The sequence below is a fragment of the Rousettus aegyptiacus genome, unplaced genomic scaffold, assembly GCF_014176215.1.
Source record: "Rousettus aegyptiacus isolate mRouAeg1 unplaced genomic scaffold, mRouAeg1.p scaffold_m13_p_10, whole genome shotgun sequence".
Taxonomy (NCBI): Eukaryota; Metazoa; Chordata; class Mammalia; order Chiroptera; family Pteropodidae; genus Rousettus; species Rousettus aegyptiacus.
The window spans coordinates 6,148,532-6,166,783 of NW_023416285.1; the positions used below are offsets into that span (position 1 = coordinate 6,148,532).

Sequence of the window (18,252 nt, forward strand, 5' to 3'; positions counted from 1 at the left end):
AGCCACTCTGAGTCCGAGGCCGGTGCCGTTGCTCCTAACTTCCTGGATGAGAGAAGCATTCGAATCTTCCTTTCCAGGTGCTGTTCTTGCCACATTCTCCTGCCTCTTCGCAGGTCACAGAACACACGGCTTTCCCGTCAGAGCTCTCATAAGGGATTTGGGGGATGGGTTGCACAGTAGGCATTTCTTCCCACAAGAAAAAACAACTGGATGTCCGTCTCTGAGGCAGGAGGCATGTTTTAGGCTCAGGCAAGCCAAGAGAAACAAAGGAGCTCACCTTATACCTCAATTTCCACTGACTCAAAGACCCAAGTTCCATTTAGGTATGCAAAGAAGGATTTCTTAGTCACGACAGTGGACCTGATAAAAGAGAAACGAATGCTTTGTAGAAATTGTAATTCAGATCTTCTCTTTAAAATTAACAAAGGACTTTCTGGCAGAGAATGGACAGTATCTTCATGTGGCTAACATTCACCAAACATATTTTCTATCCTGAAGATGGTGTTGGGTGATGGGTTCAAAAAAATGAGTCTGACAGTTTTTAACCTTTGGTTGCTCACAGTCTAGGGGGTGGATGCTCGTTGTTGTGCAAACTTGGGCTTGATGCCTCTGTTTATAGTCTCTAGAACAAGGGTAATGATGGTATGTACTTCATGGGGTTGTGATATGGGTTAAAATAGGAGATATCTATAGAGCTGGCTATCTAGATTTCTAGACATCTTTTAGCCACATGCTGCCGTTGGGGAGCTCGCATTTCTTGCCCAGGTTCTAGGGTGGGTCCTGATTGGTCTAGATTGATCAGAGTGGTCCCGACCTCCCCAGGCAGTGATTGTTTTAGGCTTGGACATGTGATGCATCTCTGAACAATGAGCTATAAGAAGTTGATTAAAGGTCTTTCAGGGACCGTTTTTCCAGCTTTCAAAATAAGATACTATTGTGGGTTGAATTTTTTGTCCTCAAAAAACGAAATATTTAATTCTAACGCCCCTGTACCTGTCAATGTGACCTTCCTGGGAAAGAGTGTCTTTGCAGATGTAACCAAGAAGAGGTCACACTAAGCAGGGTGGGCCCTCAATTTAACATGACCGGTGTCCTTATAAGAAAAGAGACAGAGGGGCACACACAGGGAAAACAGCCTCTCAGAGGCAGAGATCGGAATGATGCATCTCCGAGTCAAGGAATGGCACAAATCGCTGGCAACCGCCAGAAGCCAGGAAGAGGTAAAAAAGTATCCTTTTCTAGACCTTTCAAAGAGAGAGAGAGTAGTATGACCCCCACTAACACCTCGGTTTCAGGCTTTTCACCTCCGGAGCAGTGAGAGAGTAGTTTCTGTTGTTTTGATCAAACGATCTGCGGCACTTAGCTAAGCAGCGCCAGGAAACTCACATGGATACAGATGAAAGATGCGTCCCCGTTTTTTTCCTGTGGATTCCTGGGTCTGGATGGATCTCTCGAAACTGTGAGAACCTCGTTGTAGCTCTGAGGGAACCCCAACCGAGGACTAATGGGTTGGCAGAGTGAAAGGCTAGAAATAACCCAGGGAGGGAGTTTCTGAATTCGCCCACCCCGGAGCTGCTGCTTTTCTGCTGTGTTCATTAGCAAATATGTTTCTCTCATTGTTTAAGCCGCATTGAGTTGCTTTTTCTCTTACTTGCAGATGGACTGGACTTACCCTAAATGGATTCAGCAAGTTGTTCACTCTCTCTGCCCCTCATTTCTAGAGTGGCTTTGCTCATAGTTCCCACACCATAGGGTTTTCCTCAGGGTTCAATGATAGAGAATGATCCAGATTTTGTTTTCTCTTTGTTTTTTGTTACAGTGAATGGTAAGGTCAATGCATGTGAGCTGGCGCTGCTGCGACTCCTGCCGTTACCATCATTCTCTGTATCTTCAGCCCCAATGTGTAGTCAACATTCAATAACTATCTACTTTCGAATGAATGAATGAATGAATGAATGAATGAATGAGGCGGCTCTAATACTAGAGGGAACAAGAGAATGGTAACGAAGGCAGAGCAAATTGCTGGAAGAGATGGAGAGATTCATTCTGAATCCTGGCTCCAAATCAAGAACCAGAGGTCACACACGGCCGGGTCAGTCTGGCAAGGGCTCAGGTCTGGGAAGGCTGGCATTTTTATGCAGAGAGTTTTGAATTAAAGATGCCTACAGGGGTTTGCAGGAAAGCTGGGGCATGGGAGGGGTAGGAGGAAGTGAGGCTGGGGGCCTGCCTTCCAAAGTCCCCGAGAGTGCAGCCTCAGGCCACCCGCACCAGGATTAAATCAGAAGCTGGGAGCTTTGTTAGGTCTCAGAGTTAAGGAAAAAGGTTTTCATTTTGCCTGAGGGAGAGTGACTGACTGTTTTTCCCAAAGACCTTGTTTGAAATTAAGGTCTTGGAACACTGGATTCAATTAACTGTCAGTTTAGGAACCTCGGGGAACCCAGCCTACCCTGTGCTTCATTTTCCCTTCCAAATTACCTGCTGTTTCCTCGGCCTCGTATTTCTTCCACCTGCAGACAATTCTGTACTTGGGACTGGGTCACGACCAGCTTTCTTTTTTCGGGATTAAAGGTGCAGAATGCCGGGCTGTCAATTTGCTGTCTGTTTGGTCTGGAATCAAAATCTGTGTGTACATGTGTGTGCCCGCGCTCATGCGTGTGCATAAGTATACATGTATATATATGTATATCCATATATAATAATGTATGCATCTACCTAAGTAGCAGTTGGAAGAGACTTAGTATTCAATTTAATATGGCAAACTTTTTTTTTTAAAACAAGTTTTGTTTCAGTCTGTATTCTGGGACCATGCCGAATCGGAGATGAATTAGGACAAAATTTTTGTCCTAGAAGCTCACAGCTTAGTGGAGGCAGAGAGGCAGATAAATTGATAAATGCCTTAATATTTATAGATGCTATAAAATAATCATAGTACTGAAGTCAGCGTGAAATTTCGGGAATGTCGAGGGGACACTGGAGGGTGGTTAGATCTGGGCAGAGTCAGGACAGGTTTTACTCAGCTAAATCTTGTAGGGAGACAATGCGTTTTCCAGATAAAGATCCAGGGCAGCTAACCAGGGCCCTGCTCTGTGAGGGGCGCGAAACATCCTCAGAATAAGTAGAAATAAGGAGCCGGTTGACGGAGGTTTCTAACTGTGGTTCCTACTGTGTTTGGAGGAATGCAACTCCCTCTTACTCGGTGCGCATAATAAAACACTTATTTTGAATTTAGTATATTATAAAAATTTAGAATTCCTTTTTGCTGGTCATAAACACTTTTATTCTTGATATAGTAGCTTTCGACTCTTGAAACTTATAGTCAGAAGGAGCAGGTAAGCACATTTGGTGGGGTTGAAGATGGACAGATTTAATGCTCTGCGAGAAAGAGAGACAGAGAGAGAGAGACCGAGAGACAGAGAGAGAGACAGAGAGACAGAGAGAGAGAGAGACAGAGAGACAGAGAGAGAGACAGAGACAGAGAGACAGAGAGAGAGAGACCGAGAGACAGAGAGAGAGACAGAGAGACAGAGAGAGAGAGAGACAGAGAGACAGAGACAGAGACAGAGACAGAGAGACAGAGACAGAGAGAGAGAGAGCCATGAGTGCCGTTGCAGTGGGATGTGGACCAGCGGAAGAACTGAGAGAAGACCCAGCATGGCTGAGAAAAGATGCCCGTAAGGAACGACTTGTAAAATGGTGCCATTTTCTACAACATGCCGTGTTCTATGTTATTAATGCCCTCCGCAATCTCCTCTTTGAAATGTTGAGGAGATTCTCCTCGGTCACATATGTTTATAGGAGTGGCATTTTGTGTTAACGGAGGTAAAAGAAGAAGAGGAAGTAGTAAGTGATACATTATTTACTGACCTAAAGAAAAACTCACTTAACATTTTAATTAATAGAAAAATATTTTCTCGCCACTGATGCCAAAAAAAAAAAAAAAGATTGAAGAGTATTTAATAATCACTTATAGGAAGGCCAACTGCTTAGTTTTATTCAAGTGGTGGGGATGAGGTGTGGAAAGCCCGAGCGCTGTGGCCCTCGGTTTGGGGACCAGCGGTGGTTGGTAAGGCTGGAAGAGAGAATGTGAACTTCGGATGCGCAGAAGCTGAGAGAGGAGAGAGGCGCAGAAGCCGGATCATGAAGGTGCTTAAATGCTTCGTAGACAGGTTTCTACTGATCCCAAAAGTCTTATAGCTCATGGAGCAGTCCTCCTACGAACCTGTTAATAGTGAGGCTACAACCCAGGGAGCTAGAGGATAGAGTCAGACTGATACGGGTTTGAGTTCCTGTGCTGAGCAAAATCACGGGCCAGTTCTCTCATGTATAGTGATAAACAGGACATGGATCCTCCCAGCATGTCTCACCTGCCCATGCAGAGGCTCCAGGAGGGTCAGATAAGTTTCAGAATATTGCTTGGTGAGCATGAAGCAATAATGAAGTGGACTGCATCTCCACAGCGAGCCTCCCCGTATTCCTCTCCTGTAGGTGGGTTATTTATTTATTTTTTTCATTTTAGTGAAAGAGAATTGTTATAGCAACAGTTTCCCAAGATGGACAGAATGACTTAGAAACTCCAGAATGGCTGAATTGCTTGAGTCTGTTAGCTAGTCTTCAAAATGGAAACGTTCTCATTCACTTTTTAGAGTAATGTTGTATCACTCACTCTAATGAAGCAAGAGCCCTCATCAGGTGTCAGTAGCTGCTTGCAGGGTGTATTTTAGCAGAATGTCATCTGGGAAGGTTCCCATAAAAAAGCTAGTATCGCATACTATTGTGGTTCACTCAAATCTAAGACTCATGGAGACAAATGAGAGGAATTGTGAGCCTTTATTAGCTGGCTGGCAACTAACTCTCTACCACGCAGGGTTAGAGGAGATCAGTCCCGAGCTTCCAGAGGAGGTAGCTTATAAAGCCTAAAACCACATCAAACAAGTAAGCAGGTTTACAGAAGCAGAAGTTGGCCATTAGCATATCTTTGCACAGGATATCTCCTAGAACTGCACCCTGGTTAACATTAGCAGATGTTGGGCATTGAAAATTTTCCACCCTTAACAATATCTGTCTCAGCCTCCTGGTCCACCTTCCCCCCCAAATCGCTCTTTGCAGTCATTGATGCTCCAATGACAGGGAGCCGCTTGCTCTCTCCCATGCCTCCTGCTGTCCTTCCTTCGTAATTTGCTGATGCTGTTTCTTGAACCTAGAATATCTTTTCTCCTCAGCAATGCTTATTCAAATTCTACTTGTCCATCAATAGTCACCTCCAATTCTGTCATTTCTAAGGAGACTTCTCTCTTACTTCAGCAAAGAAGAAATTATTTCTTCTTTCTCCAAAAGTCCCTGATACCTTCTTCTTAACTTCTCTTACCTGTCTTAGCTCTCCTAAAATCTAAGCTTCTTGAGGCTAAGATTTGCATCAGAACATTTGCGTATCTTACACCTTTGAGACGCAGTAGAGCATGAGGTCAAAGGAATGGGTTCCAGGTCGGGCTTCTCCCAGATACACCTGTCATGTGACTTAGGTAATTCTTAGCGTATTGTCATCACCCAACAAATTCCTTACTTATGTTCCTAACACACAGGACAGTACATGGTATCCGTTCTGTGTTCAGTAAATATTTGTTGAATGAATAAATGAAAAAGCAAATGAAAAGTAGTTTGCTGTTGCGTGCCTGTTGAATGAATGAATAATTTAATGGATCTAGAAGAAAATGTATCGAGTGGAGTGCTTTTCAGTGAACCAAAATTTGATCTACAAATATTACGCTTAAACTTTGGGGTTGCTCGTCGACTTATCATCTCCTTAAGTACCTCTCCCTTAGAACCATCTACCAGTAGATGATACAGCTTGTGCAATATTTTACTTTGTATTTACTTTAAGGGTGACTATTTTATGCTAAAGAGCCGCTTCAAGTTTTTGCAGATTGAGGGCGGAGGATCACTTTGCTTGCTTGTGGATAAGGTTGGTTTTTTTTTTGTTGTTGTTGTTGTTTTTTTTTTTTTTATAAGAGCTGAGCTGAAGAATCTTTGCCACTATTATAATCGTGGATTTTCTGAGATGCTACATGATGCAGATGAATTTCAGTAAGTCCCCAGGCATCAGGGCTCACCTTCTTCGATGATCCGTGAGACTGCTAACCGTGCGAGACAGCAAAGACGGGACGCTCAACTCACTCTCCTGTTCTCACCAAACGAGAGGAGTTGTGCAAACTGGAGGGGCTGCTGGAGCGGAGTGGACGCTGCCCCAGGACACGTCTTTCATCTTAACTGTGCTTATTCAGCTGCGGGGATGCACTGGTATCTAGCTGATTTCTGAAAAAGCGCAGAAGCCTGTTTAAAAACACAGCCAAATCCCTTTTGAGACGGGGGCCCAACGTGGGGTTGGGGAGAGAGAGGAGGAAACTTTCTGGCTTACTTTCTGATGTTCTTTGCTTTGTGTGCAAATTAGTCCTGTGATGCCTGCAGGCGATTTTCCAATGCCTCATTTTGATCAATGTTGATAAAGCTTTTCTCTATGTAGGAAGAATATTCTTTTTTTTTTTGACTAGCTTCTTAATTTGTGCTTTTGTGTAAAGATGAGTCATCTAAAATCATACAGCCATAGGGTCTCGTTTGCCAGGGTCTTCTATCATCACCAATGGTATCTATTATTTCAATAAACATGCGGTAAGTGATTTCTATGTGCCAGGCACACAAGGTAGTTAGAGGTCTGGAATAGGATTCAGAGGCAAGACATATATGTTTTTGTGTGCCTGCTATGTGTCAGACACTTGACACAGATACTTTTGTGAAATAATGAGAAAAAGCAAGGTAGAAATTATTTCCATTTTATAGACATGTGGACACTGAAATTCTGAGAAACGAAATAATTTGCCTTGGATCACTCAGGAAGGTGCGAAGCTTTTTGAGCTTTTCGAGACTGGTTTCTGAAGAGCGGGGTGGGTAAAGAGGAAAGGGACATGGGGAGGAGGGAACCGTAAGACAAAAGCAGGGGGCCCGCAAGGCCAGGTCAGGGTCTGCAGATTTGAGCATCCTTGTCTTTTGGACCATGATGAAGAGAAGTTTGGACTGGGAGGTGGGCTTGATAAGGTAAAGCAAGGCTTGGAATACCAAGCCGTGCCTGTGAAGTCCCTTCTTAAACACTTAGATTATGCTGTCACCATTTGTATATAAAACTGGGCCCTGACACTGAAATCAGGCCCTTGTAATTAGTTTTCTTAGTTTTAAGTGTCTTTCAGGAGATAACAGCAGGCCTCATAACCCTGAAGAGGCCAATGGACCAAGCTGAAGAGACTGGTCCCAGAGGCTTGAGCAGACGCAACTAACAGCTATATTAGCATGTACTGACCTCGAAACACAGCAGAACCAAGACTCATGGGACTTAAATAACAGAGATGCTATCATTACCCCCAGAGCCCATTAAGAAGCGAGGGATCCATCAATCCAGTACAGGGACCAGATTCGGACACGTAGGGCTGATAAATCAGACTCTACCTCACTGGAATCTCTATGTTCTCTCTTACCCCTTCCATGTTCCAAACCTGAGGAGGCTTCATTCCAAGACTACCCGGTCAGAGCCCTGAGTTAGAACTCATAAATAGGAATAGCCTCTCCTTCCTCTCACCTCTTGAAACTGATCCCAAGCCTTTGTCTGGAGAGGCTAATGTGAGCTTCATCTCCCATCTCCTCATTTGGGTGGCCTGACAGATCCATCTCCTTTTCTCTGCAAAAACCTATTGTCTCCAACTTCCGGCTTCTCTGGGCACATCCGGTATCAAACTCACGGCCTTTGTTCAGTTACATATATGGATTAATTAATTATAGGTGGAGCTGAGTTACTGAGGAGAATCAATCCACTAATCCATCAGTGATTTTTATTGTTTTTGTCCATCATAAGAGCAACATTTTTGCATTTAAAAATGCAAAAAAAAAAAATTTAACTTTTAAGTTACTTCTCAAAGCAATTGCTATGCACTATGGGTCTACTTCCTTTTAGTCTTTTTTCCTTCCCTTCAAAAAATTAGATTATTTTGTTTACATAATCATAACTATACAATGCATAAAATTTGGTGCTATTTTCCACTTAATATCATAAGGTAACTTTTTTTGTTATAAAATCTTTAGTGATTATAATCCGCTAATTGAACCTACCACATTTTATATAAACAAAGGCTTAGAACCGGATGTGAATGTGTTTTGTGCCTTTGATACTGACAAGTAACATTTGGAGGAGAATCTCTGTGCTTCCGGATTTTATGATAGTTAAATGGTTTCTACAGGATGAATTTCCAGGAGTGGTGATTCCAAACAAAAAGTGGCATGCCCATTTCAGGCCTTCCATCATCAAGCCGCGCTCAGTGGTTTTTTTTTTTTGGGGGGGGGGCGGGTATCCTTACCCATCACTATGCCGGTTGCATTTTCCTCTCAGATTTCTTTCTCTTGTGTAGCTCCTCTCATGGATGTCAGGTGAACATAATCGAGATGAAACTCCTGTGTCCTGGGAGAGACTTAAACCTGCTTGGAGCATCTTGTCTTGCTGGAAAGTAATGCCTTGGAAGCAGGAGAGAGACTGCAGCCTGTTCTGCTGAAAAACTTCTTAATGCTATTGGCCAAAAGGTTTCTATCTCTTAATGAGAGGGGCGCATAGCTCCTGCAGAGCATGTCTGCAGCTACCCCTGCCCCGTGGAAGCTGAGATGCTGGGGGTCGTTTAAGGATCCGGGAGGTGGCTTAAGGCTCTGTGTAGAGGCTTAGCAATGTGTGATCTATACTACTTAGCCAATGACTAAGCAAGCAGCATCACAAGGCTCACGGATGACTAATAATTATTCTCATTCTACAGTGTGTGGCTTGTCAAAGGAAGGAAACAAGGCCTCTGCCCTTTTGTTCTGTGATTCACTCCTGTGAAATCCTTAGTGGCGAGGCTGAGGGAGCACCAGAAACACCCCCAGCACTGCTCACGCCTCCCTCCCTGCTCACTTCCTTCCCGTCCCTGTCCCTCCATGTCCCAGTCTTACGGGGGCTACGACCTCTGTTTGACAGAGACTTGAGGAGAGGCCGGGTTAAGAATGAGACTTCAGATTTAAAATAACAGCTTCGCACCCAGGCTCCATCATTCCCCCAATGTGTGTGTAACCTTGGGCAAATGACTTGTTTTCTCTGAGCTTCAGCGGTCGTTGTATCTTAGGTAGCGATAAAGAAATAGGCCGTAGAGTTGTCATGAGAACTACTGGGTATAAAGCGCTTAGCGTGATCCCTGGTATAGGGTGAGAGCTGAAGAAGCGGTGATGATTATTAAGATTAGCTGAGTTTTCACCAGGCCATCTCGAAAGAGTGAAATAGCTGTAGGGTGTGAGGACTTCTCTAAAGACGTCTCTGGTCTTTTGTTTATTCATCTTAAAGACCAGTTATAATTTCTACCCTGCAATTTTCTGGGGCACTAGAAGACGAGAGGACAACATGCCTCGCACAGCGTAGCTGCTCAACACACGTATTTTTGCTTCCTCTACTGACGGCTGCCTGCAGGTCACTCTGAAACAGATCTTTGAGATCTTCAGAGCGGAAAGTGTCAGCTCTTACGTACCAACCCCAGAAGGACAATTCCCACACGTTGGCTGTACACTGGCACTGGGTATTTCTCTGGTGTGGAGAAGAACATGATTTTAGGGTTTCTGCAAATGGCAGGGGCCTGAGCACTGTCTGTTGTGTTATCCTGGATGGGGCGTGGCCAGTTACAGACTTAGACACCGAGTGGCACAGTTTAGGGATGACATAGAAAGATTGAAGACTAGAGGGGCCCGTCCCCAAGTGTTTTAGCCCAGGAGGTATGACAGGGCATTTGTACAACACTCACGATGAAGAGGGGCCCCACGACGACGACTGCTGTTGAACTTTGTGCCACTCCATCCGCCAGGGACCCGCAGGTAGACTTACCTTGATGGAGAGACTCCATGATGGGGCATTTCCCGTACGCTAGAGTGGAATAAATGCACATTTAATACCTGTAGCTGCGTGAAGCGCAAGGCAAGATAGGTCCTCTGAGCATAGCCCTGCATTTTCCCGTGGATGCTCCTGAGCCCGAAGAACTCTGCATGGCTGAAGAAAACCGAGGGCACAGACAGGGACACGGGAAGTTTGGGGGAAACTTTAAGGCGAGTGTTTTCCTTTGGTGGATTTGATAGAATAAAAAATTTGGAGGAAAATGGAAATATAACTTCAGTTATAATGCCCTTTCCAGATAGATCTAAATTCATTTTAGCGTTTTCGTAAAATAAGTCGTTTGCCATGTAACTTGTTTTGTTCCGTTTTGTTCTTCGGAGATCTGAAGGCTGGAGCGGGGGTGGGGAGGTAAACTTCTAATCATCTGGAGTAAGTTTTTCTTCATCCCTTTTGCTATTTTGTTGAGAGTGAAAAAAAAAAGTCGTTTAAAAACATCTCCTGTTCCCAATGACGTTGTGGTAATTCTCTCCTACCTGTCAGGTAGCAGAGCCCTTCATTTCCTCTTTGCTTTACTTTTAACAGTTCTTCCCGTTTAGAAGACCGACCTTATCTTCCCCGCTCCTTCCAGTGCTTGAGGCTCGTGGGACGGGAGTGGCAGGGACCCAGCCCGCCCCGTGCTCTCCCTCCCGCTTCCTTCCTCCAGAAACGGTCCTCTCTGCTTCCTCACATAGGTGGCGGGTCTTCCGGTGTGTGGAGCAGAGGAGGAAAAAGAGGACAAGGACAAGCGTTGCTTTTAGAGCTGGCTGCTGTGCGGTCCCCTCCGTCAGCTGTCAACGTTTCTTTGGTTCACAGCGGTGGGACCTCAGGCAGAGTCCCCTCTCCGTGGCGCGCGCGCGCGCGCTCTCTCTCTCTCTCTCTCTCTCTCTCTCTCTCTCTCTCTCTCTCTCCCCGTGATGGGCGCATTGTCCATTTTCTCTGGTTCCTCTTCGGGCATCTCCCAAGGGCAGGAGACAGCGTCGACAGCCTCCGGGTCTCCTTCAGCCGCCCCCTGGAGACGTCACCCGCAGCCCCCATCTTCCTTGGCGATCCACTCTCGTATGTGGAGGGCGAGAAAGATAGGTCAAGGCTATCTCCTGTGGCGTCCCTGTGACCTCCAGAAGGCGATGCCTCTTTGCCATGGAGCTGAAGGGACCCGCTGCTGCACGGATGCCCTCTCCCTGCCCTGCCCTCTCTCCGACGTCCTGTTTACCTCTTCAGGTGGACACAGAGCAAACCAGCAGGGCTTCTGTCTGCCTCGTTAGGTGGCCGTCCAGTGAGTGCGGTGTCGGGTGTTTGTTTCTTGCATGTGTTCCCGACGTTTATAAGTTATTTTCTTGGGAAGCCCTCTCGGTCTTTCATAGACCCCTGCTCAGCTCTCGGATACGCTCTGGCCCGGCGTTCCCACTCGGCCGGCATGGAGGCCCCTTTCTCTTCTCCTCGGTCTTCTCTTAAGAGACAGAAAAAATGATGCTGGAGGCGCCAGGCGCTGGCTGAAGGTAGTGGTGCCAGTTCAGCCACTCGTCGGCAAGGCTTGAGGAAGGTGTTCAGCCCTGTTTGTCTTGTGTGACGTTTAATGCCTCTGTTCGTGTTTTTATGTTCTAACTCTGGAGTAATAGGAAACTCCACTTACCTTTTGTATGTTTACCACACACACACACACACACACACACACACTCCCTACAGGTGAGAGAGAGAGAGAGAGAGAGAGAGAGAGAGAGAGAGAGAGAGAGAGAGAAAGAAAGGGATGGGTACGTTCTCCCCTGAAAAGTTAACAGCAGCTCTCGTCAGGTGGTGGTAAGATTAGAAATTATTTTTGTTTTCTTTTCTGGGCTTTACTGCGTGCTCCACATTTTCTCCAAGGAAAGTGTATCACTCTTGAAATTAGAAGATAAAGTACAATAAACATAATTAAAAAAATATTTCTAAGCTGCCACATCCTTCGACTGATGGACCAGATGTGAGGGGCAGGGGCCCGGGCATTCTGACCTCCCAGAGCTCTCTGAAGGCTCCTGATTTTATGACAGGTCGGCTGTTCCGAATTCCTACAGCACCTGCCACAACAAAAGGAGGCCCTTTGCTGAGCATACTAATGCGGTCGCACAAGCCTCTCCAGAACAAAGAAGCCACAACGAGGAGGTCAGTAAGCCCCCCTTGGACAGCGTCCACCCCAGCCTGGCCCGAGGCCTCTGAGGAGATCGCAGCCCACATGCGAGGGAAGACAGCTAGGTTCAGAGCGAGTTCCTGCCGCCTCCCTTTCGTCCTCTCTGGAGGTCTCCTCCCTTCTTTTCCTGGTTCCCCGCCTCCCATTTGGCTCACGTCTTCACTTCAGCCTCAGACGAAGAAGCGTTCAGCATCTGCCCATCTGAGGACGGCCGTGCATCCTCTCAGGAACCCAGCCTGGCCCTGCGCATCACGGCTACGCCCGGCACAGGGGTCGGCTTCCCAGGAGGCGAAGGCTGCAGTGGACTGACGGCCCCTCAATCCTTTCAGCCTCCCTCTGCCCGCATTCTCACACGTGCGGCTGTTTTCTTGATCGATCCTCAAAGTTCGCCACCCTCCGCGTGGCTTCAGTGAGAGAAGGCACGCTGCTGTCCGTTTCTTTGTGTTCTAGTATCTTTTCAAAACTGGGCGACTTCCGTCCATTTTCCCCATGTGGGGAATGCTGAGGGAGGAGAGTGAGCCCCTCTCCCTGACCCCTCACTCAGTCTCTCCCAAGGGGAGAGGAGTGGCCAGGGGGTTTGGCCCAAGCTTCACACTCATGGGGCCGTGTCTGCTAGTAGATGAGGTCACCATCCGTGCCTTAAGGACAGGGTTCCAGTCTCCACTCTTCCTTGCGCTTGGGCATGGTAAGCTGTCGTCCACCTTTTCCCTTAATGTAGGAAGCACTGTCCTATTGAGAATTCTGTCTTTCCTCCTCGGCATAGGTGGCGTCCCCTGAATGCCCCTTTGAGCAATGGAGCGAAGTGGGTCCCCTAGGCAGCCGGCTGGCTGAATGCACTGAGAGTCCCGTTGTTGACCAGCCATGTGTCTTCCTTTCTTCTCCTTGCCCCTCTCAAGGCGTCACACCTGGGACGTGACCTTAAATCCAGCGTTCCCCAGGGTTCTACACTGGAACTTTCACAAGCCTGGACACCTACAGCCCAAGGCAGGACAGGGCAGGGGGCGGGTTCCACGTTCCATTGTTCTTTGGGTGTAAATGTCCAATGGGAGTGAGTAAGCAGGCCAGATGCACCTTGGAGACCGGGCAGACAGTCCGTTCATGGAGAGCTCAGCGCAGACCGGACAGACAGACAGTCCGTTCATGGAGAGCTCAGTGCGGACCGGGCAGACAGTCCGTTCATGGAGAGCTCAGTGCGGACCGGGCAGACAGTCCGTTCATGGAGAGCTCAGTGCGGACCGGGCAGACAGTCCGTTCATGGAGAGCTCAGCGCGGACCGGACAGACAGACAGTCCGTTTATGGAGAGCTCAGCGCGGACCGGACAGACAGACAGTCCGTTTATGGAGAGCTCAGCGCGGACCGGACAGACAGACAGTCCGTTCATGGAGAGCTCAGTGCGGACCGGGCAGACAGTCCGTTCATGGAGAGCTCAGTGCGGACCGGGCAGACAGTCCGTTCATGGAGAGCTCAGTGCGGACCGGGCAGACAGTCCGTTCATGGAGAGCTCAGCGCCCTCCCCCAGGTCGACTTTGGAATGAGCTGCCACACGTTCCGCTGGTCACACTGTCCCACTGGTCCACATCACGTGCTTCCGTAGGAACTCAGTGCTTTCGAAATCGTGTGGACGGGATTCTCATCTGCTCCCTGTGGTCCAGACTCAGCCTCCTCCCCGACCAACAACAGGAAATCACGCGAAGAATTAGTGCTGTTTGGGCGGGTGAGCAGATTACACCATGCGCGACGTTAATTGCAGCTCGGCCAAGGAGGAATGGAATCCACGGTCTCATCGGTTCCGTCTGACTAAGGCAGGCTGGGGCAGTCTGGTGGGAGCTGGTGGAAATTACGCAGGATGCAACATTTAACCACCTGTCTGTCCCTCATGCCCCCAAACCCCTGGCCCCAGGAGGAAATAATGCAAAATAGTGTGTGAATTCAGATCCTTCCTTTCCTCTATCAGATAAGAAGGCACAGGGCAGACAATCACGGTCTTTTTGCTTTAAGAAGGTGGTAATTCTTTACCACAATGGGTGGCATGGTTTAGCGAAGGAGAGCCTCGGGTTCGAGGACGGAGGACAGAAGCCGAGGTTAGGAGCCTGGGCTCTGTCTGAGGCAGACAGAGGGTCGGAAACCTGACCTGATTACTTACCAGCTGTAAAGTCTTGGACAAGGGTCTTAATCTCTTAGAATTCTCCTTTCGGTTGATGAGCACAGTGGTAAAATGAAGAATATAATTACAGCTAATTCATAGGATCATTGTAAGGATTAAGTGAGATAACATGAGCAAAGTCCTTTTAGCACAGGGCCTGGGGCCCGGTAAGCCCTGGATACATCACGTCGTAGCTAGAATCCTGTCTCATTATTTCGCTCTAAGCACATCCTGTCTTCTAAGGTGATGGGTTAAGAAAGGAGGGAAAGCGAGCAGGAGCAAGGAGAGGAGATCGGAGGCAGGTGTCGACCCCAGGTGGGGCCCAGGTGGGGAGCGCGGGGACAAGGGCGGGAGGTCACTCAGGACGCACTGAACTGTCTTCACACACACACATACCTTCTTCCTTAACTTACCAGAGAGCCCGTTCTGAGCCTCGTGGGAATGTGCCTGGTTGTCCCTGACAAGAACAGTACCTCTCACTTGAGAAGTTGGTTGGTTCAAGTCACGGAGTTTTGCTCATTTGCCGGGACACCTGTGGCAGATGGCAATGGCGGCCTCAACGCGTCACCCCTTCTGCCTCGGCCTTTACTTTGTGACTTCACAAACCCTCTCACCAACGGTGGAATCTTTTGCTCCTCGAGTCTGGCTGAGTTTCTGGCTTGTTCCAGCCAACAGAATCTATTGGAAGTCATGGTTTCCTGGTTTCACACCTGGACCTCAGAAGGTCTGTGTGCTTACGGGAGGACGAGAGACCTGTGGAACAGAGCCGAGCCCCCCCACGTGTCCCAGGAGAGGCTGACCAGGCCAGTGGACAGCCAGCCACCTCCCGACTATGCGGGCGAGCTAAGCCAGGATGAGCAGAGAGCCATCCCGACTAACGTCCTCGACACACAAGCAGTGAATGCTTGTTGCTGTGTGAGTGTTGGTGTGGTTTTTCTTGTGTAGCATGACTGTGAAAAGAGACGGACATGGACAGTGACGTCGGTAGCATAACTTCGCTTTACGCCTCAGGTTGGATTTGCTCCCTCATTCCACGGCTATGTGGACCCTGCACTAAGAGTTGTTGAGGGAACAGAGATGGCGGGCATGTGTTTGTGGGAACAAGATGCTGTTCTGAGGGCAGGGATTCTGTCTAGCGTGTTCACCGATGTGTCTCCATCACCTGGAAGAGTAAGCTGGCACTTAGTAGATGTTCGATACCATTTTTTGTCTTATGCAGGTATATGAGTGAGTGAGTGTGTGTGTACTAGGTAACTAATTAAATATTTCATGAAAATGCAAAGGCCTATTTCTCTTGTCCTCTCTAGACTGGCAGGAAATTATTTTCTATTCTTTTCTGTAGCCTTTTTCTTTTTTCTCTTCTTCTTCTTCTTCTTACGATGTCAGCAGCAGAAACCGCAGTGTGCTATAAACTTGCCTCTGTAATAGAATGTAGATGCATAAATCAGAACAGCTTCTCACGGGCTGTCTGCAGTAATAAATGCTACGGAGGCCGCCTGACTGACGGTGTAAGAGAGATTACACAAACCGCCGCCTGGAGAAAGCACAGCATCATGAATAAGCGCAGCCTTGAATTATTTATGTGTTTTAGGCGTTATTTTCTCTGCTCTATCCTGCCAGGCCTCTGAATGATTTTCGCCGGGAACCCAGAGCTCCTGGATTTGGCTGTGAAGGTAAAGCCGTTGCAGTTTGTCTGAGGCCATGTTTCGGGACGAGGGCCGTGTTATGCTGCAGGGGGAGCGGCGGTGAGGCCAGCGGTGCTGTGCGGTGGGAGATGCTGCTTAGACCCAGGACTGCAGGGAGCTTCCAGGCTCGGCGAGCTGTGGGCCTGGGGACTGGAGGGCTCTGTGGACCACCCCGGAGCCAGGCATCCGGGGGCAAGCCTCAGGCCCGCCTCCCCCATCTCCACCAGGAAACCTTTGCTTCATTCTCTTCCACGCAGCAGGTTTCAGACAAACTGGGAGGTTGTCTTGCTGTGAAAGACGAAGTGTAGAAATCACTGGCTTGGCTGATCTGTGAGACTCCAACGTGGTCCTCCATGTCTGCTGCCTGCGAGGGTCGCTGGGGGGCTTTTCATAACTATTCGTGCTGGGGACGCAACCGCGATCAGTTAAATCAGAGTTTCTGAAGGTGAGGCTGCGCACGGACATTTTTATAGCTGTCCAGGGGACTGACAGGGCCGCCAGGGTTAAAAGCCACTGCTTCAAGTGCTTTGTTCATCTGACAGGGTGTGCGCCAACCCCCTGTCGTGAGCCAGGCGCTCAGCAAAGGACGGGGAGCAGCAGGATAAATGGGCCGGGCCCAGCCCTTGCCCTCAGGGGGTTCTCCATGTAGCAGGAGATTCTGGAAGGTAAATGCACAACCACAGTTGGTGGGCTGTGTCTGATGTGAGGGTATAACGTGCCATGATAGTGTGAACAGCAATAACAATAATAATAATAATAATAATAATAATAATAATAAAAGTGACACTAGTTATTGCAGGGATAACATTGCGTTTGGCCTTTTAAAAGCTCAGGCATTGTACTAAATGATCGACGTGAAGTATCTTATCGAATTCTCGTCCCCACGCTGTAGATAGGCAAAGTCACTGTCTTTGTTTTACAGATGAAGAAGCTGAGGCCCAGAGAGGGTAACTAAGTTCTCCAAGGTTATCCGGCTCGCTCTGGCGAAGTCCGGAGTGAGGGGTCCTCACTCCAGCCTGGAGGGGTCGGGGCGATAGCTCTGTGCTACACATCTTTTTTAGTGTAGCTCGGAGCTGCCGAAGTTAGTGAGTACATGTTTGCAGAAGGAAAATGGATCTTTTCCAAGGCATTGCACTGGCATAGGCAGGACCCTGTACACACACATGCACACACATGCACACACACATGTGTGCGTGCGCACACACATGTGTACACGTGCCGAATGGTTTATCTTGTTTCTAGCTGCCTCTGCCATGGAATCTGACTATAAAATTTTCCTGGAGACACTTTTCTGGGGAGAAATAAGCAAGTTGTGGATCTAAAGAAATTTCAAGCTTCCTTAATGGCTTCGTGTCTTCACAGCCTTCCCTCTGGGGGTCAACACTGCACTCGCCCCCAAACTCCCAAACACATGCCTTACAGAAGGAGATCAGGACTAGCCCTAGAGCTCCCAGCACTGGTCTCTCATTAGGCACTTGGGGTTCGCTGGAAACCAAATGGAGGTCCACGCTCCTCCCCTAGTGAGGACTTGGGGGCTCACTCTCTCCTCGTTGGCCAGAGAATGTACGGTCGAGAAGCCAGGGAGTCTGGACGAGGTCAGAAGGGTAATCGATCAGTCACTGTGCGTCAGTGGCTGCATGAGCCCGTGAATGAAGTCATGCACGCAGATGCGAGCTGCTCTGGAGCCCCCCAAAAGAGGATGACGCATCCTAGGCATTTCATGAAAATGCGTGCCGCCGGGCAAGAGTAAAGCGAGCTCCAGGGCTCGGCACTCAGTACGCCCGCTTCTCCCATAAGCACACGACTCGCGTGGACACACACGCACACACAGAGTATTACAAGTGGAAAAGACTAAGGCTGGACACTTCCTTTTAAACATGTGCACCTAAGCTCGGTGCCAGCCAGTGACACAGGCTCGTGCTCTCCCACACCCGATACGAGAGTGAGATTTTCCCGATTTCCCTGCGAGGGTACTTCACCGGACCCCGCCGTGACTCAGCTTTCACCGCGTGCTCTCGCTCACAGGCCCACGACACGGGGAAAATGCCACCCAGTGTCACCACTGAGAGTGTATAACGAGACTCCCGACTGCACGGTGATCGACTCTGCAAACACCTCGGTTAATCCAGCCCATGCCTCCAACGCCCAATGTCCCCTTCCCTTCCGCCGGCAAGCTGTCCTGCTTGTTTGGAAGTGGTATTCTTCAAAGCTTCTTAATGACCGTCCCGTCATGTAGTCCTGCCAAGTGTCTTCTCGGTACGCAGAAGAATTGCCAGTATCAGCCCATTC

General features: G+C 48.3%; 1 long non-coding RNA gene across 1 annotated transcript in view; it reads left to right on the plus strand.

The window, feature by feature from the left end:
- Positions 1 to 18,049, plus strand: part of LOC107507343 — a 32,787-nt gene extending 14,738 nt beyond the window's left edge. Inside the window, exon 3 of the long non-coding RNA XR_001596140.2 lies at positions 15,899 to 18,049. This is a non-coding gene — a long non-coding RNA (uncharacterized LOC107507343). The remainder of the gene's footprint in view (positions 1 to 15,898) is intronic.
- The last annotated feature ends 203 nt before the right edge of the window (positions 18,050 to 18,252 follow it).